The sequence below is a fragment of the Erinaceus europaeus genome, chromosome 1 (assembly GCF_950295315.1).
Source record: "Erinaceus europaeus chromosome 1, mEriEur2.1, whole genome shotgun sequence".
Taxonomy (NCBI): Eukaryota; Metazoa; Chordata; class Mammalia; order Eulipotyphla; family Erinaceidae; genus Erinaceus; species Erinaceus europaeus.
In genome coordinates this window covers 95,218,235-95,244,948 of record NC_080162.1, presented here as the reverse complement: position 1 = coordinate 95,244,948, position 26,714 = coordinate 95,218,235, and the positions used below count along the sequence as shown (strand labels likewise).

The 26,714-nt window shown below is 42.0% G+C and overlaps 1 long non-coding RNA gene across 1 annotated transcript in view; it reads right to left on the bottom strand.

Annotated features, from left to right (window-relative positions):
* Positions 1-26,714, bottom strand: part of LOC132538606 (uncharacterized) — a 484,521-nt gene that overhangs the window by 299,295 nt on the left and 158,512 nt on the right. The window lies entirely within an intron of this gene.

The following is a 26,714-nucleotide window of genomic DNA, read 5'->3' as shown; positions in this document are numbered from 1 at the left end:
CCTATCTGTATCATGTGTGTGGCCCACTGATGATATATCTCAGAGCTACACTTCTTGGATGTCCTGTGCACACACTCTTCCAGACTCCCATTACAAACCTGTGACTGGGGTATGGTCCCACCTTTCTGGCTAAGTACCCAGAGACCCCTATTCAGTCTTGTCCAGATAGGCTTCCCAGAGTCTCCCAGATGTTCCATATGTGGGTGTCACACCTCCACATGCTCAAGGCCAGTCACATTTTCCACAGCACCTGAAAACTCCTATCTATTCTGTATAATCCAAGTCATGTGTGGCTTCTTCCCTGCAGCTTCCCCCTCCTCTCAGACACAGATTCCCTGCCACTACAACCATCAACACACACACACACACACACACACACACACACACACACACACACACACCACTGCTAATCCTGGTCCAGCATCCTGCATGGCACCATGTTATATTGATTCATTTTTAACTTACTAGAAGGCAAGTTGCAAGAATCCTACATGTCAACTCACCTTCTCACCTGTGACACTTGATTGTACCTGCTCCGGGCAGTGCTCGGGAAAGGTCTGCTGCATCGATGGATGGATGAGTGAATGCACCAGAGGTCAGGCAATGAATTTAACAACTATCAGAAGAAATTAATGTCAGCCTTATAGACTGTGGGCATCTCCCCAGTACATCCAGGACAATGTCAACATGCCATGTTTCCACAGATCCAAGAGTGGTGTAATCGTATCATGGGCAGTACGAAAACCAAGAGAGACCCATAATGTGACTGTCCAGTACCTTTTTCCTCCTGTACTTTAAGCCAGGCTCTTAGACCTACCTGGTCCACAAATCAGACAGGTAGACAAGTTACTATCTGCAGTAGATGGAATCCTTTTCCCTCCAGGCTCAGAGAACTGTGGATGCTCAGGATAAAATCACATAGGAGTTCCAACTCTGAAAATAACCTTCTTTCAAATGAGGGGTGACCACACTATGACATAGCTTAAGAAGGCAGATCTGTCCATTGAGTGAATGAAACACAGATGCTCAATGCACTGTAGCATGCAGCTGGTGGGGGGGACGACAAAAGATTGTCTGATTAATCATAGGACTTGGTGGATTAATTATGATGCTTGTCCAAAGTGAAACACTATGGAGCCTTGATTTATATAAAGTTGAGGAGACATCTATCTCTGTAAACATACGCATAGGCCAAAAAAAAAGACCTTTAGGAGAATATATGTGGAGATAAACCACAGGTTTCATACTTCACTAACACACTAATGCAATTTCCCATTCATTCAGCAGACTCTTACCCAGAACCATATACATGCTGGCTATATCCTAGATGCTGTGAGGAGGACACTTAATATTTAGTTCATTCATGTTCCCCTCACCTATTCTGCTTCTTTATTCCCACACCTGCACCATATGCTTGGAAGCCCTGCCAAGTTAAACCTCAGGCAAAATAAACAAACAAAAAAGTCCAGTGGATTTTTTTTTTTCTGGAAAAGCATATGGGGCTGTGGAGAAAGCACATGGAAGTCAAGACTTAAACAGCTCCAAGTGTTTAAAGCCAAACTTCATGTTAGTAGTGACTTTTCTCCCCTCAGACCCTGGTAGAAATTAATTTCCAGTTCTATGTCCACCCAGATCCTGGAACTTTACCACCGCATCCAGATTTCAGGTGATCTCAGCCCATAGAGCAAAAGGAATAGGCCTCATCTCTCTAGAGGTGATATTCTGTTTAAGTTATCCCCACTCCCACCCCCAATTTGGCAGAATGAACCAAGCCTTATTTGTATACCCTGAGACTCCCCCCTGACCCATTTTTTTTTAATTTAAATACTTAGAGAAAGAAAGAGAGTAAGAGGGATGCTGTTGAAATACAACTCTATGGAGTTCTACCAACTTTTATCATCAACAGTGTCCTTTGGTGTAGAGATTGAACCCAGGGTCTCATGCATTTACAGTGTGAACTCTATTGACTGAATCACACACCAGTCCCTAAAATTTATCTTTCTGGTCCCACAGGGCACTATGGTGTTGCAGGCACAGGCTTTCAGAAAGTATTGTCTGCACTGACCTTAAAGATACTTTTATCATAGGTTATTTATTTATTTACTTACCTATTTATTTATTTTTACTGCCACTAGGGTTATCACTGGGGCTAAGTATCTGCATGACAGATCCACTGCTTTGAGTTGTCATTTCTTTCTTTCTTTCTTTCTTTCTTTCTTTCTTTCTTTCTTTCTTTCTTTCTTTCTTTCCTTATCTCTCTTTCTTTTTCTTTCTTACTAATAGAGCTAGAGAGAAACAGGGGGTTGGGTAGAGACAGACAGAGAAAGACACATGCAACACTGTTTCAAGACCTGCTAAGCTTCCCCTGTGCAAGATGGGACCAGGGACTTGAATCCAGGTTCCCTGCACATGGTAACATGTACTCTTTATCAGGTGTGCCATTGGCTGGTCCCCTACCCTAGAGTTTCAAAACAGAAAGTGGGGGGCAGGTATTACAAGACTTCTGAGACATTAGAGCAAACATAAGATGGTTTGGCTTAAGCTAATGCTATCTGCCACCTTCTTAACCTGCCCAGTTTCAGTCTGGGAAATTTCAGGGACTCTGATGCAGCTCAGTTCCTGGCTTTCAAGTTTTCTCACTAGTCATCACTTAGATAGTGGATTCTACTGTCTTCTTGCCCTTGCCCACACCCAAAACAACTTTCTAATTATTCTTGTATAAGCTGGTCAGAGTATTTTGTTGTTGATGATGTTGTCCATTGCATCTAAAGAGTTCAGACTATTCTAGATGCCACAGCTCACCCAGTCTCAGAGCACTTAGGTCACCACTTAACATTTTCAGGACTCCATCAGATGACCCACACTGCGTGATGCTGCCACCCAGTGGCAGAGCCCAGTACGCTTGACGTCTCGTCACCGTCACCCAATCTGGTCCCCTACGCCTACACTGAACTTCTCTGTTCCAGACTCTTGGAAACAGAGTTGGCAGTCAGCTGAGGTAAAGAACAAACACCTCATCACAGACCCCTGCAATCGTCAACCCCGCTTTGACCTAGCACGTTATGATTGGGCCCTCCTCAATCGGTATCGAACAGGCCATGGCCGGTGCGTCGCTATGTTCCATCGCTGGGGAGCCAGAGACGACCCGAACTGCCCCTGCGGCTACAGACAGACTATGACCCACATAGTCAACGACTGCCACCTCTCCAGATTCAAAGGAGGTCTCGAAACTTTACATCAGGCTCAACCTGACGTTGTTGACTGGCTACGGAAGAAGGGCAAACGCTAGAAGAAGAAGAAGTGGCAGAGCCCAGTACTGTCCCGCACCTGACAGCAATGGAGGGACAATAGCACACATGCTTCCACCTGCCACTGATGACTTGGTTGATAGCTCTATGGAGTCTGAACACTGATTTAGGGCAGTTTATTTTTTTCTAAATATATTTTTTCCTACCACCAGGGTTATTACTGGGGCTTGGTAGCTGCACTATGAACCCACTGCTCCTGGAAACCATTTTTTCCTTTTCTTCCTTCCTTCCTTCCTTCCTTCCTTCCTTTCTTTCTTTCTTTCTTTCTTTCTTTCTTTCTTTCTTTCTTTTCTTCCCCCCTCTCCTTTCTATTATACTTGATAGGACAGAAATTGAGAGGGAAGCGAAGATAGATATGGAAAGAAGATAGACACCTACTTCACTGCTCATGAAGCACCCTGCAGGTGGTGAGGGAGGGGCCTGAACCTGGGACCTTGTATATGGTAATATGAGCACTTAACTGGGTGCACCACTGCCTGGCCCACTTACTTGTTTTATTTTTAAAGAGAAAGGAAACAGATACAGAGACTTGATCATTGCCCTAAACTCTGGTTTATGGGAGAAGGCAGGAACTGAATGACTTTGAAGCCTCAGGCATGAATAGCTTTTTGCATAATCATTATGCTATCTCCCCTCCCTTGAGGTAGTTTCATTCCTTACTGTTCCACATGCTAATTTCTCCCACAAATCACTGGAAGTGCCAGTACACTTGATGACTGGAGTTTTTGCAGCTTAGGTAGCCAGAGGGTAAAATCTAGACTATAAACACACAGGCATGGGTGGGTCCCTTATCTCTACTACCTGTGTTCAGTCCTCTTCCCTCATAACAAACATGCACAATCTATTCTGGTCATCTGCCAACCTGCTGGGCTTCCACAGGCAGATCAGCCTCTGCTTTGCCCTTGAGGGGTTCATGGCTCAAGGGGGAGACATGTCATAACTGGAGGTGGGGGTTGTGGACAGCTGAGCTTCCTCTTCATGAGACCTCTATGGACTGACTCTGCCTAAACTTTACCTGAGCTTCAAACCCCCCTTTCTCTTTCCTTGCCTCCTGCACCACTTATAAAAGAAAGTGCACGCTCTCTGCCTCCTCTGCTCTATCTCAGAGGTAGGTGCTTGGAACATGTCTCCACCTTCTGTCTTCTCAATACCTGGAGGTTTTCATAACCCTCTTACAGAGATAAAGAAGCCCTGGGTTCTGCAGTGCTAAAATCCTGCCTGGTGTCCCTGCAAGTATGCAGCCCAGCTAGGGTTCATACCCAAGTTACACTGTGTATGTCACCTGCACAATGGCACAGAGACTCCAATGAATGTACAAGCTCACACTACATATGGCCAGGGGAAGCTGTGTCTCTTCTAACAGCCTTTCCAAACTCTCAAGGAGGGACACCAACGTCTAGTGCTTCCAATGTTGCTTGAAGAGGGAGAGGTGGCCCCATCAGTTCACAGAGTGTCCCAATATGACTATTCCACCACTCTCAGCCTCAGTTTCCCATCCTTCAACTAGAGGGTTCAGTCCTTTCCAGAGCTGCCAGTGTCTAACTGTAATTGAGATTAAGCCAGTTCTCCCTCTTCTCAAAAAGTTAATGCTCTGCTTGGAGCTCAGCCCTGAATTTGCATGAGCCCCTTCCCCCCCCTTTCTCTAATATAAACTTACACCATAACTTACATATATAGACATTTATATTGACACACACATTATACACATATGATTAAATGCATTCAGACATACAGTTAAATTAAATGATTAAATATGCTCACAAATAATTAAATCCACTCACACACAAATATGAAACCACACATATATGTCGGTATGTATAATCCACAGGCACTTATAATTGTATATATACCCTCATGCATGCATTCACATACATACACAATCACTTGCTTTCACACTAATATATATAATCACAATATGCCCTTGTTCCTTCATACATATTTGTATATACTCACACATGATTCATGTACATATATACTCATGCAGTGACATGTATTTACCTATTCAAACACATCAGATACAAGTACTATCACATACACAAACACACACCTACACATAAATCAACACATATATACATTCTATCCATTCTATCTCTCTCCTTCCTTTCATTCTTTCTCACACTCTGACACACTTCTCTCAATGACGGTTGAGAACATTATCTCTTAAGCCTGAGCAGGATTCCCCCCTCAACACACAAACACACACACTCACCCTTGCATTCCTCTTTAGGGAGTCCCACTGGGCTGCTTTTCAAGCTCAGAAAATGTTGACAAACAGCTTGGTAGGTCCAGTTGTCAGAACCATACAGTAAATCTTTGAGCTACAGATGTTACAAACTTTCTCCAATAACTAGCATTTGGGACATGTGGGCTTATTTACTGCAGGATGGAATATTTGCTACCAGGATGTTTAATGATATTTAAAAAAATCTCACCATTTAGTAACTTCATATATGCATACAAGCCAGAGGCTTAATATACCTGACTTCTTGACATTTTCAAACCAAGTACAAGAGGGAAATTACATGCCTCAGCCCAGGTACCATCATCACCAACTTTCCAAGTGCTATGTTGTTCAGTTATTAGATATTCATTCATATTCACAGTTCATCAGTGCTATTGTTCAAATCTCAATGATGATGAGCTGAGGGGGAGGCAAAAGGCAATATGGAGATGAAGATGGTAATGATGGTGATCATGATAACAAGGGAAAGAAGGAAAAAAGAAGACAAACTATTGTGACTGGGGAACTCTGTCATGCCACCAATTTTTCTGAAGGTTGCAGCTCTCACAAATAATCAGAACTGTCAGGGTAAAGACATTCAGTTAAGTGCGAAGACTAGCCTACAAAACTTCATCTGCCTCATCTAATCTCTGACCAAAGTATTATCTGTAACAACTACCAGATGGAAGTTTCTCAAAATGGAGAATGTAAGTGAGACAAGGCTAATAACAGCTCTTAATGATTATATTTTTTTTCTTTTTTGATCAAGGACTCACAGACCTTTCTTTTATTCTAGGCTTTTTCTCAGAGTCATCACCAGACTTGGAGTCTCAGCCAGCCCCAGGCTTTCAGTATCTCCTCTAAAAATCCCTAATACCTCTCAGGTGGCTACCACAGATGTGTGATGCTATTTCTGTTCGGTGATTTCCCGGTTAGCCCACATGCACAGAAACTCAGTGCTGCCTCAACTCCCTTTTCCTATATGGACCTAACAATGTCCTGTTAAAGTGAACAATGGCTCATTGTCCAGATGGTCCCTGGGAAAAAAAAAAAAAAAAAAGCAAGGGTCTCCTTCCAGTCCCTTCTTCCACAGATATCAGCTGCTCTGGCAGCAGTGGCTGCAGGCAGTTCTTGTTCTCTGCCTCCTACTCAATAGTAATGAATGTTCTATTGACCTCAATAGCTTCAGTTCATTCTAGGCTCTCATGCCCCTGACACTATTTACTCTTCCTTGTCACTGTACATGTGTGTCCTGAAAGCATCTCTTCTTGTCCTCCTTTCTCTCTTACTGCAATACATCTGGGCTACAAATACTTTTTTTTTTTTCAGTACCACCCTATAGTCCTCCCTCTGAGAGAACCCGGTATCAGCCCCAGACTCTTCGGTCTTTTCTGTGCCTTTAGGTCATGAAAACAGGAACTGATCATCTTTGAAAGTTTTTGAAATTGAATCCCCCACGTGGACAGGTGGGACCAGTATCCCTTATCATAGGGAATACTTTTCCCTTTCAGGAACCCAGCCTTCCTGTGCCACCAACCAGAATTCTACTGGACAACAAAGGAAGAGCCACATTCTGGAAGATGTTGGCTCATTCACCTTCATGGTGTGAAAAGCACACATTATTTTGCTTATTAGCTATTCCTGGAGTGGAGATTACAGACTCCCTTCATCCTTTATCTGGAAAGTACTTGTCATATCCCATATTTTCTGTTCATGCCATAAACCAGTTCACCCAACTAACCAATGAGGCACACATAGACATTGAGCTTATCGTATGGCTCTGGGGTCAGAATGTTGGATCAAATATGGCTCCGCTTTCACCAGTAGTATGACTCTGGAAAGGGCGTTGATTTTACTCCAGCTCTCTTTTCTTATCACCTGACTGCTGCCTTATCAGAAGGCTGTAAAGATTTATTGGACTAGGAAATCTAAAAAAAAAAAAAAAAAAAAACCTGGTTAATAAATGTCAAGAGGTATCAATCAATCAAGTATAGGCTATTCAGCCTCATAGCCCAACTCCTTCTACTTGTGTGCTCCCAGGACTAGAACACACTGGTGTTTAATGAATGACAAATGACCTATGTATTTTTTTAATTTTTCCCTCTCTACTTAGAAAGAAAACAATTTTGAACAAGCAACTAGACAGTTTCTGAAATGTCTGAAGATACTCTCCACCCCAAGTCAGCTGACTAGCATCTAGCTAGCCCATGTTGCAGCTCAGGAACTAGAACCATTTAGGAAACAATGTCTAAACACTCATCCACTGTCTCTGCTTCTGTGTCTTCCTTTCCAGCTAAAGCAAATGAAAGCTGAAAGTATTTCCTGTGTTCCAGTACTTTGTGATGTTTCCCAAACATTTGGAAAATTCCAGAAGATTCACCTCTTCAGCATATAAATCCTGAGATTCTGGCTACACAGACACATTTTCTAGCCATTCTCACTCTGGGGGGCCAGGCAGTGGTGCACCTGGTTGAGTACACACACTACACTGCACACTGCACACTGCACACGCCCCTTCCCATCCCCACCTGCTGCAGGGAAGCTTCATGAGTGGAGAAACAGTACTACACGTGTCTCTCTTTCTCTTTATCACTATTTTCCTTCTCAACTTCTTTGTGTCTCTGTCCAAAAATAAATAACATACATTTTAAAAATTAAAAAGAATTAAGCACAGAGTTAGGGTAACCATCTCTATCAGTTTCCACAAGAACCAGGTTTCCCTGTACCTATATCCCAACAGCAACAATGTCTGTTCTGTCCCAGCAAGATGAATATAGATTTACCGGGATGCCTACAGCCCTGGGGCTACAGTAAAGTAGGCTGGAGTTAGGACACAGCTAGGCCACAATGATCAAGTTCAGTGGAAACTCTCAGGGGAAAAGTCCATAGTATATTAGATAATTCAAACAAATTCCATTATGCTGACAGTAGGATCACCTACTAGAATATATATAAACAGAAAAAAAGAAGTATAAATGTATTGAGATCAAGACTTAATTTAAGAAAAGATGGTTATCTGCTTGAAAGAAAATTTGTCCTTTTCTGGATTTCTGAAAAAGTAATCGGATAAGCAAAGAGGTGACGACTCTAAACTACTTGAAGAGCATTCTTTTCACACCTAGGAATACTAATACATGGGAGCTGGTAGATAAATAACTTAAAAGAGAGTTTAATTAATTGATCCAGAAAATAACTTCCCAAATTAAAATTTACTCATAATTCCTATACTCATAAAGTTGCCCAATACTGTTTTATCAAAAATGAAAAAATAATCTTAAGAAATGGGCTATAATCCTTTTCTATAGTTAATTTTTGTTACTAGTTTGATTTATTTACTGATAAATAATTACAGATATCCTTCCCTATTTCATCTAAAGCCGTAGATAAGATGAATCACCATTAACATTATAATAAAATAAAAGGAAAAATTATGTATATATACATAAAACTTATACTGCTAAGTGATAATTAACAGCACTAAAACCACTTAAGTTTTATTTTAATAACTTACATAAGCTATTATGTACTAAATGTGTTTGGATATACATGTCATGCAAACACTGATATACACGTTATAAAACACTACTAAATAATTAAATTGTGTTTCTGTCAAGATCACATTTTTAGCAACAGAAAAATTTTCTTTCATTGATAATATTTCACTTCAAAAACCAACCTGACTTGTTTTTCTCTATTTCTTCAATTAGTATGTGCCCAGGACAATGCTTGATATTAAAACGATAAAATATTTTCACCATGGTTCTACCTAAAGCTGGACAAAGCACCACAAAAACAATCTCAAATGCACTAATTACTGTAAAAGGCCTGTCTCACTCAACATCAGTGGTGTAACTTAATTTCTGTACATCAGTAACATGGACAAGTATATATTTGAGGAGCTTACAGGTATTTCCTGACTTCAACTCTCACATAAATGTTTTACATGCTAAGTCTTGCCCTCCCTATTGTCTTTCCATAAGCTCTGAGTAGCTTTTTCTTCTTCCCACCAACCTGGCCTTGCACTACCCCCAGAAGGCTGGAGGGACTCCAGTGTCCCCTAAGTATTCTTGGAAGATTTAAGTCCTGATGCACAGTCTATGCTTACTCCTAAAGAGAAAAATCAAGGAAAATGAGAGAAACAATACTTTGTCATTTTCTTTCAGCTCAGCCTGAACACTCAGAGCTTTAGACTTAATCATTAACATATATAACAGCAGGCACTGAACAGGTTACATCGCAGAAAGGAGCTGGGCAAATACAGTGATACTCCTAACACCGGTGCCTAGAAAAATAACTTCTGATTGAGAATAACAAAGCTATCTATGCACCATGAATGGATGAGTAAACGGGTGAATGAATGAAAAGAGCTGCTGCCCCAAAATCTTCCTAAAGAATAAAAATCAAAAGCAGAATTGTTGGGAGAGTGAGTGAGAAGGAGAAAGAAGCTGAGGGAAAAGAGGGTAGGGGGTATAGAGGAGAGAGAGAGAGAGAGAAGAAAGGAGAAATAGGAAATAGTTAAGAGAATAAGAAAGAAGAAAACTGGAGACAAAAAAACAAGCAGAGGGCAAAGGAAAGGGTGGCATAGAAAGGAAAGGAAAAAGTAATAGAGAGAACTGGAGGAGAGAGAGAGAGAGAGAGAACTGAGAACTCTGAAGGGGTAGAGGGAGGCAGCAGAAGTGAGCTGAATCTGGACCCTGGGCTCTGTCTCACCTGGGCTCTCCGGTGGAGCTGGACCCTGGAGACTCAGCTCAAAGAAGTCGCGGCCCCCACGCAAAGAAGGGAACTTAGCACTCTAGCCCTGGGGACACCAAGGAACCCTTGTTCCTCAGCAGCTACCGCCTCTGGGGCGGAGCTTGGGGCGCGGGGCACCTCCCACCCCAGGAGTGGCTGGCCTTTTGGGAGGGGCCCTGGTATTCACTGAGCCCTGGAGATTGTGCAAAGGGATCCCTTTCCCCAGACGTCACTGCTCAGAAGCTCCGATGCCCAAGCTGCAGTCCTCACTTGCACAGTCTGCGGGGAGCCCATCTGTCATATTACCTTAGCTCAGCAAACCCCTGCCTGTCACCCCCTGGCTGACTGGCCACTGTTTCCTGGTGCGGTCACCCCAGTTCCTGCTGCCTCTGAAGGTGGCGCCCTAATAATATTGGCAAAGCCTTTGCTTCTGGCTGTTGCCTCTCACTCATTAAGCACGAAGACTGGTTGGTTCTCTTTGGGGAAAGGCAGACTGGATTTCAGCCTGCGTGGTCCGTGTCCCGAAACTGTGGAATGTCTGCGCTCTGACTGAAGACCCTCATGGGCACTCCGGCACCCCCTTCTCCCTGAACCCTGCAGAACTACGGCCACACCACCACTCCACCCCCAGGTGCATCTTTGCAGCTCCCTGAAAAACCCCAGACTTCATTGGAGTGGACTTTCTGCCTCTCTGCTTTTCCGGTCTCCACAGGCGGAAAAAAAAAAAAAAAAAAAAACACCAGTTGTGTGCCAGGTAAAGGTGAGTTCAGAGACCTTACAGAACGTGAGGGTATCAGAGGGCATTACATAAGGGGCCGGGTGGTGGCACACCTGGTTGAGCCCACATGTTACAGGTGAAGAATAGAACAGACCAGGGAAGAAAGGGAAATGGGGTAGAGAGGGCTTCAACACAAGAAAACCTTGATTAAAGTCAAAGAACATGAGTTTCTCGTGATAAAGTTTCATTTATTCACAAAGCGCACACACACACAAGAAAAACGTTTACAGGTCTGCAGGTGTCTTTCTCTCCCCCTCTCTGTCTTCCCCTCCTCTCCGTTTCTCTCTGTCCTATCCAACAACGACAACATCAATAATAACTACAACAATAAAACAACAAGGGCAACAAAAAGGAATAAATAAATGTTTAAAAAAAAGGAAAACGTTAAATTGTGGGAGGCTTAAAAAATAAATATGCTAAATGATAAGCAAAAATCACCAGTCAAATCTACTATTAAAATGAAAAATTTCAACACTCGTGTTTCAAAAGAGAAAATATTAAACTGTTGAAGATTTGAAGAGCACACTAATTTGGTTTAATGGGATTATGAAAAATTCTACATCTAGTCATGTATGGAAAGAAATCTCAATAAAACTGAAAGGCATGTTGCTATATACCTGGTGTCCTCAGATTACAAAAACAAAGTTTTGAAAATAATCAGTAATGGAAAGTTTTTAATTATACATAAAAATATAATTATGGTTCAAAGGACAAACCAAAACTAAACTATTTTAATTCAAATTATAACCAAAATTTTATATAAGAAAAGTTTAGAAGACAAGGAGAAACTGAGGAAAATGAATAGCTGACGTTGTTTAAGTTATAGAAAATATTGAAAATAGGGAGTCAGGCAGTAGTTCAGCGGGTTAAGCTCATGTGGTACAAAGCGCAAGGACCAGCCTAAGGATCCTGGTTAGGGCCCTGGCTCCCCACTTGCAGGGGAGTCGCTTCACAAGCGGTGAGGCAGGTCTGCAGGTGTCTGTCTTTCTCTCCCCCTCTCTGTCTTCCCCTCCTCTCTCCATTTCTCTCTGTCCTATCTAACACAACAACATCAATACCAACAACTACTACAACAATAAAACAAGGACAACAAAAGGGAATAAATAAATATTTTTTAAAAAAGAAAATAGTGAAAATAAATTATTTAATAATCAAACTAAAATACTAGGAAAATAATTGTGGCATAACGCCAAATGGAGTGGAAGTGGGCTCACTTTGGCATCACACATTATAAAATTAGGAGGATACAGAGAGGGGCAACAGCAAAGTCACAGAACATTTCATATTTAAAAATAAAACTGAAGGGGAAACATTTTAGAGAAAGAACAGATAAATTCAATAGAAAACAGGCTTCAATAAAGAGTAATAATAAAGCCAAAGGTAATTTGGCAAGTTTGCTAATATAGACAGTAATTGAAGGAACATGTTCATAGAACAAGATAGTATTTCCCAACCTGTTTATTTCACTATATACTGTATTTCATACTTCAGAGAGTAAGACTAATATTCACCCCTTTGGGACAAAATCCTTATTCTTACTTCATAGAATAAGAAAAAAAAAAAGCATTTTGGTAATAATGAGGTTTCTGAAGAGGACATGGCTAGAGATTTAGCAGACACAGAAATTCCAAATATATTTTGAATACTACACCAGTATTTGTTAATAGGTGTACAAATTCTTACCTAGACTGATTTATAAAAGTGATAAAGCCAACAATAACCCACTGTTAGTTTACTCAGGTTGTTATCACAAGTTACTAGAAGACGAATGAATTAAGCAACTGAAAAAAATTTTTTTCAGTAGGATTACTATTTGATGTAGCTACTATTTTTAAAAATTTTTTAAAAGATTTCTTTCATTTTCTAAATTTTTATATTTATTTATTTATTTTCCCTTTGTTGCCCTTGCTGTTTAACATTGTTGTGGTTATTGATGTCGTTGTTGTTGGATAGGACAGAGAGAAATGGAGAGAGGAGGGGAAGTCAGAAGGGGGAGAGAAAGATAGACACCTGCAGACCTGCTTCACTGCTTGTAAAGTGACTCCCCTGCAGGTGGGGAGCCAGGGACTCGAACTGGGATCCTTACTCCAGTCCTTGTGTTTTGTGCCACGTGTACTTAACCGGCTGCACCACTGCCTTACTCCCTGTTTTTTTAATTTTGTAATTTTTATTTATAAAATAGAAATATTGGTAAGACTATGGGATAAGAGAGGTACAATTCCATATAAATCCTACCCCCAGAACTTTGTATCCAATCCCCTCCCGTGATGTGGCTTCTTACTGAATATTAGATGGTCTTTTTCTCTCTATGTCTTCATCTTGCCTTTCCCCTGTGCCAGACCTCTGGTGTTATTGTCTTTATAGAACACCAGGTCTATAGGATAAGAACCTCACCCTCTAAAAAAGTGACATTAATGATTTAATATTAATTTACAAAGTTATAACGTAACAACTATAACTTCACACCATTCCCACCACCAGAGTTCTGTGTCTCCACTCCCATGGCTTTAATAATATTTGTCTGAGCTTGATAGTTATCATGCAGAGTGAAAAAAATAAAATTAAAATATTGTCTGGGAAGATGATATTAGAGTTGAGAATAGAACTAGAAAGCTGGATTAGGGCAGAGAGGAGCTCCCAAACTTGAAGAAAACATATAAATACAATTGTTTATTCCATCAATCTGATCTAGGACCAATATATATTCATATTTAGCACAGGAGCCTGTGTAACTTCTGAGTTAATGTCACTGTGATTTCGCAGTTCATGAACATAGCTGTGGAAATTCTAAGCTGCACTCACATTGGGATCAGTCTTCCTTGAGTGACAGAGTAGGATGACCTAGCCTCCCTTTGGAGAGTGGGGCAGTCCCTACCATTGCTACTTTATAGTGAAGGACAAACTCTTGGAGAGGCCCACAGGAGGGCTTATGGACATTTCTGATGGAAGTAACCAGTGCTGGTGGAGAGAGGGATCTGTTAGCAGTCTAGGCACAATGTTATCTATGTGAGCCCCAGATGATGGGGTGGCCTGGTATTGACCCAAAAGACCATCATTAAAGCGAGCCTATCTCTTGCCCTTATCCAGCTTTTGTAGAAACATCCCACTCTTCTCAACTCCATGAAGGCCCTGTATTCAAAGGCACCACCACCTAGCCCCCTCTCTCATGATTTTAGGTTTAAAAAAAAAATCTGGGCAAGGGTAGATAACAGAGTGGTTATGCAAAACAGACTGTCATGCCTGAGGCTCCGAAGTCCTAGGTTCAATCCCCTGTACCACCATAAACCATTCCCTGACCCCTTGCTCCCATGTGCAATAGCCAGGTGAGTAAGAACAGCTCAACAGTTTATAAATTTCAAAAACTAGTGGAGAAGGGCCCTGGTAGCTCTGCTTGACTGTGCCCTCTTCTATACAGTATGGCCAGCACAGGGTAGTATTACCAGGGCATCTTGACACTGCCTTTCAACCAGCTCTTTTAATCCTTTTTCCAGAAATGAAGTAGAAAAATCTGTTTGAAAGCTTCTAAATACAACACCTGCAGGAGGTAGAAATGATAGCTAGAACTTAGAAACTTCATTCTGCTGTATTAAGTTTGAACCCAGGTCCTTGGACATTGTAATGTGTACACTCTACCTAGTTTGTCATCATCCATCCCCATTTATGGAGTCCTTGAAGACCTTCTCAGCTACATGATTCTCTTTTTGCCCTCCAACCAGGCCTGCCTTTGGAGTTAAAACGTAGGACTGAAGTGAGCTTCAAAACAGTTGTGGCTTGTGTGGAGTAGGTGATGAAAGACACTCGTGTATTCTTACTGGGGAGAAAGCATATGTTTATGAGAAGCCATGAACCAGGGTCAGAATGACACAAACAAGAATAGGGGACATGACAATTTTTTACTCCTATTTATACTCTTCCATTTTGGGCTTCAATTACCAAATCCGGAAGTTCCCATAACTTTAGTGAAGGATTCCAAGTTCAATAAATTGGATTGTTTTCTTGGAAAAGAGTTCTAGGTCTTACTCTATCCTTCTGCTTTCAATATTCCAAAAATCACCTCCTCTCTCATAAGTCTCACAAGTCTCCTCCTTTCTCCCACACACATGGGGTATTTCACATGGTGTAAAGCACGTTCATAATGATATAAATGACTGTGCATACCTTTTTAAAAGTCTTCAAGTGAGGGGGCCAGTGGTAGCACACCCAGTTGAATGCACACGTTACCGTGTGTACTGTGTTCAGTCACTACCCACTTGCTGGGGGGAAGCCTCACAAATAGTCAATCAGGTCTTTAGTTGTCTTTCTTTCTCTTTCCCTCTCTGTTTCCCTTCTTCTCTCAATTTCTGTCTGTCCAATCAAATAAAATAGGGAAAAGAAAAAAAGGAAAAGAGAAAGTGGTGGGTTCATTGTGCAGGCACTGAGCCCCAATGATAACCCTGGTGGTAATAAAAATTCATTTGCCTGCAATGAAAAAAAAAAAAGAAGGAATATTACCTGAGAGCTTGAGATGATCTAACAGAGAACTTAATACAAATTTCAAAAACTAGGGGAGAAGGGCCCTGGTAGCGCTGCTTGACTGTGCCCTCTCCCATACAGTATGGCCAACACAGGGTAGTATTACCAGGGCAGCTTGACACTGCTTACCAATCAGCTCTTTTAATCCTTTTTCCAGAAATGAAGTAGAAAAAGCTGTTCGAAAGCTTCTAAATACAGTGCCCGCAGGAGATAGAAACATGCACGAAGGATTTAAGAAGGTACAGACAGCTAGAACTTAGAAACTTCATTCTGCTGTATTAAGTTTCTGTTAGATCATCTCAAGCTCTCAACTAATATTCCTTCATTTTTTTTATTCCAGACAAATTAGAAAATTAGACTAGAGTTCAGAAGACGTAAGCTGCCTGCTGACAACACTATGTTCAGGTCCCAGGATAGACCCGGACCTGAGTCTCAGTGTGATCTGGGGCAGGCCCAACTTGGCCACTTGACAGTGCTGATTCTTGTAGCTAGTCTGCTGCCCTCTTTATCTATCTCTGAGCAGTGAGGTTAGAATCTTCCCCCAGTGATGATTCTGAACTACATACTTAATAATTACCCCATACTGAATAATTACCAAATGATTACCAGTTGGGCTACATAAAAAAAAAAAAAGGGACCTTGAGCAGACAAGATGCAATTTACAGGAAGGGGAAAAAAGTGCTTTATTTTCCCCCTTACTGACTATATCTATCTCCGCCACATTTCTGGCTTTGACAGGGACATGGGAGGGAGGGGTCTTTCCTTCTCAGCTTCTTCCTTTTGGTCGACTGTCTTATGACTGTACTTCTGACAGTGGAAAACTGTTTCCATGTAGACTGCATGTTTGCAACATGTGTTAGGACAACAGTGGATGTGAACGTGGACGTGGATGTGGTAGGGAAAACACTTTGAACTGGGCCTAGGATCCACTCCCCCAAATGCCTGTGACCTCATGTTCTGACCCTAGAGACCCTCACATGCCAGCAGGGTTCTCTCAGTGCTTCCCAGAGTGAAGCCTTCCTCTGAGCCTGTGGGATGTTTTATTCAGTCAGGTATGACTGCTCTTTTCATTGCTCATTTGAAGTCGCCCTTGTCTAGTGAAATGACTGTGCTGGTCTTTGAAGGAAAAGATTCGACATTCTGGTAGTAAAACTTCTCAGTAGGAAAAGTCCTGAACTAGGCTCCATCTCCTCAACTGTAGTGTTAGTGCTGACTAAAGCTTCTTCTGCCACCAAGAGTCTGCAGCAAAGTCCTCCAGACACGCTGAGTGATGGGTACGTCCTCTTCCAAGGAGGAAGAGGGTATTGGATAGCAGAACTGTGACCCTGGGAGCTGATAGCAGGTACATTTATCAATCAAGACATTCCCTGCTTCTTCTACAGATCCAGTTGCTGCTAGTTTGATTATTGCTCTGAGCTCTGGACCTCTGGCCAATAATATACTTAAGCAGACTACAGATGAAGTGAGTCCTATCTACCTTTATCAATGTTATCTCTATGTATTTTGTTGATTTATTCTCAAAGTCTTCTTTCTCATAGGCTAACAAGGCTCCAAAAATGAGGACCCAAGATTTAGGTCTGGGTGTAAAAGACTTTCAGAAAAACCAGGTAATTCACCTATGCAAACAGGTACGGAAAGCTTTCACACATGGCTTTTCTTTTTTCCTTTGGCTGACCTTTTAGATACTTTAAGTGTTGAAAAACAGATAACCACTACAGAACATTGCAGGCAGCTGAGTAGTGGCACACCTGGTTGAGTGCACACAGTACAGTGTGTAAGGACCTGGGTTCAAGCCCCTGGTCCCCACCTGCAGTGGTGGGAAAAGCTTCATGAGTTGTGATGCAGGGTTGCAGGTCTCTCTCTCCCTCTCTATCTGCCCCTTCCCCCTTGATTTCAGGCTGTCCCCGTCAAATAAATAAAGATAATTAAAAAAAAAAAACAGCACATTGCAGAGACCAAGTAGCTTCTCCTTTCTTCTCTTAATTACATCCTATTGGCTGATACCAGAGTGGGGCCTTTGGGAGTCTAACATGACATGAAGCAAGAAAATGAGTCCTGGGGTGAGAATCTTCTGTACCCTCAACCCATGGCTGTAACCTAGCCCACATTCTTTCCTCTGTAGCTAAATAGCATTGCACAAAGAAGAGATCTAGTATATTTAGCAAAGGATACCAGGAAATGATGGAGTATAATACCTCAGTAAGTGAGGGTTAAATGTGAGATGGGGGTGGACTTGATTCTCACTACCTATTCACACTCACTCACTCACTCTTTCACCACCATCCCTATCTCTGGTTTAGGTCTTAAAACATTCCTGTCAAGTAGCTTTGGGTTTGGAGATGAACTATGTCTGTGTGGAAGGTAAGAATTCAAGCCACTTTACTTGCAGGGATTTGTGTTTGTTGTGAATATGTGATGTGAGTGTGAGGTGTGTGTGTGTATAGTGTTTGAGCAGTATGTGGATGTAGTGATTGTGTAGTGTGTGTGTGTGTATGTGTGTGTGTGTGTGTATTGTGTGTGGAGGATGTAGCCTGTGTTCTCAGTATACGCCTATCGTTTGTATATGCATAGTATAGGTAAATGTGGTCTGATTTGAGGAGTGTGTATGGACCTCTTGTAAGGAAATGTGTTGGGCATATGAGTATACACACTGGGCATGTAAGTAAGTGATTCATGTCTGTATGAGGTGTGGCTGTGTTATGGGCATGCACGTGTAATTGTATTTTTTTCTGTTGAAATATAAAAATCATAGTCCTCCACATAAGTTTATAGTATACCACACCATAACTTCACATGTAAATAATTTTAAAAGCTTTGGTGGATACAATTTTGCAAACCTCACACTCAAAGTTGAACTGAAAAAAAACAAAACATGTATTTGAGGGTCAGGAGGTAGCACAGCGGGTTAAGTGCACATGGCGCAAAAAGTGCAAGGAACAGCATAGGTATCCTGGTTCAAGCCCCTGGCTCCCCACCTGCAGGGGGGTTGCTTCACAAGTGGACCTCTGGATGTCTGTCTTTCTCTCCCCCTTCTTGTCTCGCCTCCTCTCTCGATTTCTCTCTGTTTTATCCAAAAACAACATTAATGTCAACCATAAATATTAGTGTAATTTATTACTCATTAAAATAGAGAAAGAAATTATCCTTTTGGGGGGGGTCTCACAGTGGCATACCTGCACATGTTACAATGTTCAAGGACCAGGGTTTAAACCCCTGGTCCCCACCTGCAGGGGGAAAGCTTCATGAACAGTGAAGCGGGGCTGCAGGTGTCTCTCTGTCTCTCACTCTTTCTGTCATCCCCTTCCCTCTCAATTTCTGGTTGTCTCTATCCAATAAATAAATAAAGATAATCTTTTTTAAAAGGAAATGATCCTTTCGGTTGATAAATAAAAAAAATAATCTGACCCAGTTCAATTTCCATTGTCTTACTAGTGACATAGTTTGACAAACCAGAGTGCTCGCCAGTAGTCCATAAGAAGGCTTCTTCTGAGAGCTGTAAGGTAAAGAGGATGTCCTCTCTCCCAGGGGGGGGGGTCTTTCTGTCTTGAAAATTCATGAGTTACTTGATGGTAGCAATCCCCCCCCATGTAAAGAACCCTGTGTGTACAGGCATGTGAGACCCTGTCACTTGGATAGTGTGGCTGAGGTCTCTGAGGCACACTCCCCACTGGAGCAACACACAGCCAGATCCAGCTGATCTTGGCACACAGAAGCTGGCTCTTCGCCATTCTCTTCACAAGAAGACTAGAGGGTCACATTCAGGGGGCGCAGAGAGATCACTGAGCTCTGAGCTCTGCAGCCCATGAACATGCAAATTAGGAACAGACTGAGTATCTGCAAGCTCCAATTTTGTCTCCAAGATGTAAAAGTTAGCAAACTGCTATCAAATCTGTTGTGAGAGGTGAGACCAGTGACTACCACATGCCCTAACCAATATATTGGTATAAGTATTTCTTTTTTAAATTAATTAATTAATTAATTAGATAGATAGACATGGAGAGAAACTGAGAAGGGAGATAGAGAAGGAAAAAGGCAGAGGATACCTCCAGTCATACGTCATGACTTGTGAAGTTTTCCCCCTGTAGTACAAGGAAGTTGAACCCTGGTCCTTGTTCATTGTAATGTGTGTACTTAACCAGGTGCACCACCACCTGGTCCCATGGTACACTGTTCATTAGCTCTGCCACCAAGCTGAGTCCAGGCTAAGAAGAGGAGTAGTTATAGAAGATACAGTATAGTTGTTCTCTTCTGATTTACGTTATTCTGAACCTGTGACCTATGGTGTCAAGTGTGGCTCAAGATAGAAATTCAAGGAACTGAGAGATAGCTCATCAGGTAAGATGACTTCACTGGCTGGAGGAAGTAGTTGGTGAACACCAGCATGGGTTCATGGGGTCCATGGAATCAGGATGGGAGAAAAGCTCTCAACAATAGTGTCTGGATTCAGTTTTGACTTCTTTTATTAGGGATTCTACTGAATAACGTTCTTAGCTCCTTGCTTTTCTCCCCAAGCCCCACTTTGCTATGGGTGTCTCCAAACTACCATAGGTTCACAGAAATACAGAACTAGGAGAGGAACCCCAATTGTCAAAAAAAAAAAATCTAAACCATCTACACCAATGTATTTAACTCGGGCATGAGACAGGGTTGTTTTAGCAACTCTCACTGGTACAGGGAGGCCTTGTGGAGAACCAGGGTCAGAAACCTACTGACCCTGTGTGTGAAGGGGACCTTGTCTCTAATGGTCTCATGAATCAGGGATGGTAGTAATACCCTCTGCTTGCTGAAAGGCAGGTCTAGCCTCTTCAGAGTAGACCCTTAGTGATACCAGGTGAGGATCTGGCCTAGGTGGGCACATATTGATTCAGACACAGCTACTGCTTCAAAGTTATCCTCTGGCATTCTGTTTGGGGGAAGTTCTATTTTACTACAATAGTGAGATCAGTGGGAAAGAGCAATACTCCTTCCTCACACACACCTTTGTATTTTTCCCTTGCAGAAGTGTTCCACAATACATATTTGTCATCTCTTTTGCAACAATTAAAGAAGAATGACATTGTGTGTGTGTATATATATAAACTGAACTCCAATGAAACCTTCAGTAAGTAGCACCCTCAATGTATCCTAGTAACATAGTTCCTGCACCAACTACATGTATCAATGCCCAGACCATAAGAGAATGTTTACCCCTGCTGAGGTTGGGTTTAGGGTGAACTCTTCTCAGAAATGTCTTCCTCCCACTTTCTCCTGTCTCTCTCTCTTTCTCTCTCTCTCTCTCTCTCTCTCATCTCTAGAGAGAAGGATCCAAATCTGTAGGAGAATAAAGGCACCTCCAGGGTTCTGAGTCTGTGGCAGGTCTTCTTATATTTTCTACAAGAGGTTATACTCACTGGGGAAATAAGAAGGATTACTAACTTCCAGACTTGGGCCCTGGAATCATATCACAGACACACAGTAACTATGAGATCTGGACCAAATGACCAAATGAGAGTTCCCCTATTTACTCTGAAGCAGGGTCAATGTCATACCTGAACTAACTCTATCACATATGTAAACTAACTTGATAAAGTGTGCACTCAGCTAAATGTGCCACCACCTGGGCCCTATGTAAACTGATTTGGAAGGATTCAGCTACCTTTGTGATGGGTGAGGATCTGAGGAAGTGCACAGCTGGAGCAGGAAGATGTTGTGCTCTCAAAACTGAAGTAGTTATGGCTTTCTCTACATAGTACCTAAGTACAATTGAACTTTCTTCTTCCTGCTTACCCTCCCTATAGAATAATTCATTTGATCTGACTGTGAAGTAGAGCATGGGTCTGATTTCAGATGATACAGAAAGCCAGAAAATACTGTTGTATACCAGCTTTTGTTAATGTGTGTGTGTGTGTGTGTGTGTGTGTGTGTGTAATTGCTGTTCCTTCAAAGCAATGTAGAAGGAGGTTATTAGCTTAAATCAACTTTCCTGTCTTCTACAGAGAGTGGGTTTTTATATAGGTAGAAGTAGGGAATGGATGGGAAGTCAAGTACCAGATTTAGAGACAAGTATGGAAGGGGTCAAAGATTTTCAGATCATCTCACCTCCTAGTGCGTGGCTCTTAGAACTTCCTCCTAGAATAACAATCTTTTTTTTTTAATCTTTTTTTATTTAAAGTTTTTTTCCTTTTTATTTATTTGTTTGTTCCCTTTTTGTTGCCCTTGTTGTTTTATTGTTGTAGTTATTATTGTTGTTGTTATTGATGTCGTCATTGTTGGATAGGACAGAGAAATGGAGAGAGGAGGGGAAGACAGAGAGGGGGAGAGAAAGATAGACACCTGCAGACCTGCTTCACTGCCTGTGAAGTGACTCCCCTGCAGGTGGAAGCCGGAGGCTTGAACCAGGATTGTCACACTGGTCCTTGGGCTTTGCGCCACGTGCACTTAACACAGTGCACTACCGCCTGACTCCCCGAATAACAATAGTTTTTAACCATTCTTTAAGATTGTGAAGGGGCAAAGTAGTTTGTAACTCTTAAGGTTTGTTCTTTTGTGTTTCAAATTCACACTAGGATTTAGCATACTAAACAATGGAGTTACCTTCAGCCCAGTTTACTGATCTCAGGTCAACTCCCTCCTGTCCCATGGACTTTGAAAGGAACTGTCCTTTTGAGTCACAATGTTATTTATATGGTGTTCAATGATTTATTATCCTGGCATCATCCGGTAAATGCGAAGCCACTTAACCATAGCACACATCTGTGCCATTTCTTCTTGTCACATGGGAACAAAGAATTGGAATGAAACACATTGTCTCATTGTCACATTCCCTCACCACACAATGTATACATAGCCTTGGGAATTAAAGTTACCTTGGTCTATGCTTTCTCTTGAGTAAGTTACTGTCTGAGCAAATGATTCATATGGAGGGCTAAGTTGATTGAGCACTTCCCATATCAGGTGATTTGAGAAGTGCCTGGTATACAATATCCTAATATGCTGTGAATCAAAACCATTTATACTTACAGTGATGCCAGGCTGAGAATGACTCCCACATAACCAATGGTGAGGGTTTCAACAAAACCAGATTTCTCGTGTTGATAACTGTTGAAAGCAGACAATTCTATGTCCTTTGGTTGATTATATATATAACGTTGAAACTTCCTATTATTAATAAGGTGTCTCCACTGGCCAGTGGAATGGAATTGAGAACCCAGAAGTAAGCCCTCATACCTATGGGCATCTAATCTTTGACAAAGGTGCCCAGACTATTCAATGGGGAAAGCAGAGTCTCTTCAACAAATGGTGTTGGAAAAAAATGAAACATGCAGAAGAATGAAACTGAACCACTATATTTCACCAAATACAAAAGTAAATTTCAAGTGGATCAAGGACTTGGATGTTAGACCAGAAACTATCAAGTACTTAGAGGAAAATATTGGCAGAACTCTTTTCTGCATACATTTTAAAGACATCTTCAATGAAATAAATCCGATTAAAAAGAAGACTAAGGAAAACATAAACCTATGGGACTACATCAAACTAAAAAGCTTATGCACAACTAAAAAAAAAAACCATCACACAAACAAAGAGACCCCTCACAGGATGGGAGATATTTACATGCCATACATCAGACAAGAGGCTAAAAACCAAAATATATAAAGAGCTTACCAAACTCAAAAACAAGAAAACAAATAACCCCATACAAAAATGGGGACAGGACATGGACAGAATATTTGCCACATAAGAGATCCAAAAGGCCGAGAAACACATGAAAAAAATTCTCCAAGTCTTTGAATGTCAGAGAAATGCAAATAAAGACAACAATGAGATACCACTTCACTTCTGTGAGAATGTCATACATCAGAAAAGGTAACAGCAACAAATGCTGGAGAGGGTGTGGGGTCAAAGGAACCCTCCCGCACTGCTGGTGGGAATGTCAATTGGTCCAGCTTCTGTGGAGAACAGTCTGGAGAACTCTCAGAAGGCTAGAAATGGACCTACCCTATGATCCTGCAATTCGTCTCCTGGGGATATATCCTAAGGAACCCAACACACCTACCCAAAAAGATATGTGTATACCTATGTTCATAGCAGAACAATTTGTAATAGTCAAAACCTGGAAGCAACCCAGGTGTCCAACAACAGATGAGTGGCTGAGCAAGTTGTATATATATACAATGGAATACTACACAGCTATTAAAAATGATGACTTCACCATTTTCAGCCCATCTTGGATGGAGCTTGAATAAATCATGTTAAGTAAAATAAGTCAGAAACAGAAGAATGAATATGGGATGATCTTACTCTCAGGCAGAAGTTGAAAAACAAAATCAGAAGAGAAAACACAAGTAGATCCTGAACTGGAGTTAGTGTATTACACCAAAGTAAAAGACCCCAACATCACAGACACAAGGGATCTGAAGGGTGGACAAGGTGCTCCTTGAACAAGTGGAGAGGTTTCCACAGTGTTGGTACACAGGTGCTAGTAGGATGCTGAACCTTCTCCTAACCATGTCAACCTCTGCTCTTACCCCACCCACCCACACACACACCCAGAACAGTCTTTTTATGGATTCCCTTCATTTTCCTCCTACCTATCCTCCTCCCCAGTGTGGCCCTGTGATAAATATTTCAAAGTCTGCAGGAAGTTTCTCTGATTTTCTGTGGGAGTTTTGTAAGACTACAGGGGAGGGGGAGGGCAGCTGTCAGCTCAGTGAGAGGTCCTGGGAATGAAGATGCTAGTCCCCAAGTGCTTGGCCTTCATGCTTCATGTCATCTGAGCACCTTGACCCAAAGAGAAGTGGCTGGGGCAGCAGAGAACATTAGCTCAGGCAAGAATGTCAACTGGGTCTAAATGCAAGTGTCCTTGTGTCCATTTCCAGCTTCTAAGGATTCCCAAAGTGCTGACCTTTTCTGTTTGTGTCCATCTGCAAAGTGACTGCATGTCCTCTCTCAGATCAGTGACTAGGATTGCACAATTGCTCACCTGGAGTTCCATGCATGGACAGCCTGCTCATCCACAGTAGTGTTAGAAAAGCACTCAGGAGCACACTTAAGCCTGGGAATCAGCACAGTCATGCCACCATTTACCCTAACATTACCTCTCTCAGGGGCCTGTGTCATGGACATGGGCTCTTTCAGTCGCTCTCTTTGTCCCCACTTCTCTGAAGCAGAGTGCATGTACTGAGGAAAGACTGATTGTCCAGAGTGCCTGTCCCAGCATGCAGGCTACTTGTCCTTGATTATGAATAACAATAAGACATGGTTCTTCTCACCCCAAGCATCTAAACGGAACTGGCATGAGACTTTCATAAGCTTTCTCTAAATATACAAGTGGATTTTCCTTTTCTGCCATAGATGTGGACCCCAAATCTGAGGGTTTCATAGCTTTCCCCGGGGTTGCAGACTGACAGAGCGGAGAAGTCAATTTATGGGCAGATAGACTTCAGGTAGATCTCAGGGGAGGCTGTCTTCCAGACCCATCTGAGTATCTAGAGTTCTGTGTTTCACAAAGCCCCTGTACTGTCAGTTGAAGTGAGCAATTGGGGCTTAAAGAGTGTGTGGAGGATTCTAAAGTTCTTTGATGTAACTCAGAGGGTGAGTCTATGATTGGGATCACAGGTGGAGTCTGTGACCCAACCTCCACTGTGGCTCTCCAAGAACTACACCAGGCCACTAGTACTGGAGTGGTCCCTGAGGGTGACAACATGGGAATAAGGATAGGTAATAGGGAATGAGGTGCATGGAGATAGGAATGCAGGAATGACACCTCTCAGCCCACTCAGGCCTCTTCATGCATGCTCCCTGCAGGAACCAATTAAAGAGCTCACTGATGAGCCAGAGACAGAAGCCACAATGGCCACCACTATCACACAGCACAACCCTGTGCCCACAACCATCACACAGAGATTCCCAGTGCCCAAGTCAGTAGCAAAGAAGACCACAGTGCTGAAAGCTGTCACTCAGAACCAGGCCCCTGAAAAACCCCTCTTCCTCCCTGTGCTGATTGCATCTGGGCTCCTATTTCTTCTACTGTTCTTCATCTGCTGCTGCAAGGTAAATGCTACTCCAACCAGAAAGAATCAGTCATTGTCTTCCCAGTGTCACAGAAACCCAAACTCTGCCTCACTGACATTAAGAAAAACTTTGCTTTATTTATGTAAACAAGGGCAACAAAAAAGGGAATAAATAAATAAGTTCAAGCCCCCAGCTCCCCACCTGCAGGGGAGTCGCTTTACAAGTGGTGAAGCAGGTCTATAGGTGTCTCTCTTTCTCTCCCCCTCTCTGTCTTCCCCTCCTCTCTCCATTTCTCTCTGTCTTATCCAACAATGATGACATCAATAATAACTACAACAATAAAAAAACAAGGGCAACAAAAGGGAATAAATAATAAATAAATATAAAAAAAGTTTTTTAAAAAAAGAAGTATAAGCAGAGGGTTGGAGATACAGCATAATGGTTATGCAAAAGATTTTCATACTTGAGACAATGAGGTCTCAGGTTCAGTCTCCAACACCACCATAAGCCAGAGCTGAGCAGTGCTCCATTGTCTTTCTAAAGTAATAATTATTTTTAAGTAAGGTGACAGCAACCTGAACAAGAAACTGAGCCAGTGAGAGAAAGGTGTGTCTATCAGTCGTTGAAGCAATATTGCTCTTATCCTTGGATCCTTCTTTAAACAGGAATTCAGACAAGTTCAACAACAAAGCAAAGGGCAGACTTCCAAAAATCAAGGGAACTTCAAAGGAGGAATCCAAACTGGATTCAACACTCAGGGAGAGAAGGTATAACAACAAAGCGACATCCTATAGGTGATGATGGGTCCTATGTCATGGAGACCACAGATTTCTGGTTTCAATTCCAATGAATTCTAAGTAATGGTCTTTTCTTTCCTACAGGGAAGGTGTACCAACTTCAATCTATCTAAATCCTGTTGTACACAGATTTCCTGCTGCCCAAATCTCTGCCTTCAACCCAGCCATGTGTATCAGTCCTCCCACAGCTGCTGCTCCTGGTATCAACACCTTCCATGGATATGCTGCCAGCCTCCCTCCAGAATGCTGCCACTGATGCTTCCCCCTGCCCAGACACTCTGCATAACTCCTTTGTCATACTAACCTCTGTAGCCCAAATTTAAAACTTCAATGTTATTAGCAGTCCTATGTGTATTAAACTTGGGTATGTGGCC